The 3,038-nt window shown below is 33.2% G+C and overlaps 1 protein-coding gene across 2 annotated transcripts in view; it reads right to left on the minus strand.

The window, feature by feature from the left end:
• The window catches only part of LOC106471605, a 34,366-nt gene extending 31,729 nt beyond the window's left edge, over positions 1 to 2,637 (minus strand). For both annotated transcript variants that reach the window (XM_022400218.1, XM_013932217.2), the window contains exon 1: positions 2,217 to 2,637. The gene's annotated coding sequence lies outside the window, so the exon portion shown is untranslated. The remainder of the gene's footprint in view (positions 1 to 2,216) is intronic.
• Positions 2,638 to 3,038: the final 401 nt, after the last annotated feature.

Below are 3,038 nucleotides of genomic sequence, written 5' to 3' on the forward strand. Positions count from 1 at the left end.
ACCAGTTTAACGTTGAATATTATTTATGATTTTAACTTTATACACAAGTGCCAAAATACTATAATTAAAGATTGTTATTCAACAGAAATATTCTATATTCTGATGATAGAAGTAACTCACTGCACAAAAATAGAAATATATAATTTATCTGTATTCATAGCAAAGCTATTATAGGTATATCTATCGCCGTCCATAAGCTTGAACTACCGATCAGAAAGATTGTTTGTTTTTGAAGTTAAGCACAAAGCTACACAATGGGCTATCTTATCCCCACAGGTATTAAAAACCGGTTCCTAGCGTTGTAAGTCCGCAGGCATATACTGCTGTGTCACTGAAGGGGGAGGGCAACGAGAAGGAAAGCAGCTAATTATCAACACTCTACCACCAACCATCCACAGATTATAGTGCGAGAAATATTTTATGTTATCGCACAGATTCAAACCCTGCTCAGCAGTGTATAATGGTAAAATCCGTTAAAATATGGTGTTACACAACCAACAAAAATCTTAAAATCCACTCCGAGTTCACTTTGTCCAAATTGTACATTTCCAACAGACTAACGGTTACAAAACTTTTAGCTCCGAAATATTTTTCAGATTTAATAAATTTGAAAATAGGCAAAGTAAGTCCACCTACTATATGTATAAAAAAAGTGTAATACACAAAAACTATAATTTTACACTTTAACACTCCTCTTGAAGTTTCTTTACGAAATTTACATTACTGTTTATTTCTTCAGTTAATGCAATACTTTGCATTATAAACATTATTTCTTCTTTTAGTTTTATGACGAAATCAAACACGTCATTCACGCAAAGTGATTTATAACGCGTAACTTATCATAAGTATAGACAAAATTGCTTCCACAAATATCTCGGTAAGAAGTAACATTTTTTATATATTTACTGATCACGTATTATAACTTGAGAAAAATAACTTCTAAAATAATTCAATCACTCAGTGAAACTATTTCTGTATATCTTAACTGACTGTATGATGAACGTATTAGAAATTTCAGCTATCATTACGCTTGAATAAAAAAAAAGGAAGAAAACCTTTTGATGTTCAACAACACGAAATATAATGTCTTAAAATACTCAATAGATGGCGCCAAGTGCACAACTAAATACTTATTGGACACAAGCGTACAAAGACTAGTAGCCTAGAAATAACAACGCCTATTTAATAATATTAATAAATCAAATACTTAAAATTTTTTAGTACAAATACTTTTGAGTAACATGTTCTAGAATGTTACAAAAATCTGAATGAATAATTTTACGGAAACAGTACGAAGAACATGAATTTCAACATGTATTAATAAAGAATCCTGACGTTTTCGACAGATGGATCTGTCTTCTTCAGGGATTAAAGGACCTAGAATCAAGGAAGACAAGTGGTCCTGTCTTCTTCAGGGATTAAAGGATCCTAGAATCAAGGAAGACAAGTGGTCCTGTCTTCTTCAGGGATTAAAGGACCTAGAATCAAGGAAGACAGGCGGTCCTCCAGATTATCTTCAACCAGAACTGTAAATTTTCAGTTTTTTTTCTGTACTTAAGAAATAAATATTGTGTCTTATTTTCCGTCATTTAGTAATATATAGACTACACTTATTTATACGAATGGCTTTGTTTTGATACATCTTAAAAATACTGCAGAAGGTGTAGTTATTAAAAAAAAAATTATGAAAGTAACATAATACTAACCAATAGATGGCGCGCTCGTATCGTTATCTATCATATTTTTATCGACGCATACAAAATATTTTAGTATATTAACGCACATAACAGAAACACTTATACTGATAACCGAATTTCTGATTTTTTTCTCTATCACTAGAACATTTAGAAAACGTTCCCGTGGTGGCTTACAGCACTTCTTTTTTTTTAAAGTTTTAATATATTAATTGATGCGTACAATATTTACTGAAAACACGTAATTAATATATTGAACTTACAATTCGTAGCGAACACAATATTTTAATCAATTTGATTGTGTTAGTTATAAATATTGTGCAAACATGACAGGTTCGTGTTTAAATCCTTCAAGCGTAGAAGCATACTAAAAGGCTTAGTTTTATAATTCAAGATAATTAAATATAGGTGAAGAATTATTTATGGATTAATTTGACCAGTACCTGACATGTCAACATTACTACATTTAGAACACAAATCCTACATCTTATAAAACTAAAAGCACCGAATAGGCTCACTTACATTTTTTAACCGCCATACATTGAAGAATTGGTGAGAATTACACTATAGATGCACGTGCTTGTTTGATCCGTGCCAATATGCACGATCACTGTTGATACCTTTTTTCTTATCCTCAGTTTCTGCTTTGCTTCGTAAAACGCGTTATGAAATAACTTTCCCAAGCACACACATATACACACTCACAGTTAGAGATTCACGAAGGTTCTAGACCGCCGGGGGAGCGTTGCCACTACTGACAGGATCGGCAACTAACAGTGTAGTAAGGAAGAGCGTTTTATCCAAGCCTTCGGCCGGTAAGTCATCCATCCCACACAGGGCACAACGTAGAGCGGCTGCTGACGTCTAGTTATATTGTTTACGACCGGTACAGTACAACGGCAGCTGGCAACAATCCACACTGTCAGGCTTTCTCTCCTAATATGTTTTGCAGGGGATTTGTTAGTTCACTTCTTTACCGCGAGAGGGTGGAGCTAAAGACGTCACACGTGACGTCAATCGTTCGCAGTTCTTTCTTTCATTTTTCGTCAGATGTGAGCGTGAGTAATATTAAAAGAAAAAAAAAGGAGAAAAAGATCAAAACATTCAAAATAGGCAAAAATATTTTTAGAATTAACATTTATACATACCTGAGCGTAGATTTTTTGAAGCGGTGTTGAGCAACCAGTTTTGCAGTTTTTTTTTTCTGCTCTTTTCGATGTTGGAAGCCAAAATTCAATTAAATTTTACGCGTTAAAAGAAGGGGAATTTCTAAATGGAGACAATTAATTTGAAATGGAATATATATATTGTTTGTTCAATTTGATATCGGAGATTTTCTTGGAA

Source organism: Limulus polyphemus, unplaced genomic scaffold, assembly GCF_000517525.1.
Source record: "Limulus polyphemus unplaced genomic scaffold, Limulus_polyphemus-2.1.2 Scaffold4731, whole genome shotgun sequence".
Classification (NCBI taxonomy): Eukaryota; Metazoa; Arthropoda; class Merostomata; order Xiphosura; family Limulidae; genus Limulus; species Limulus polyphemus.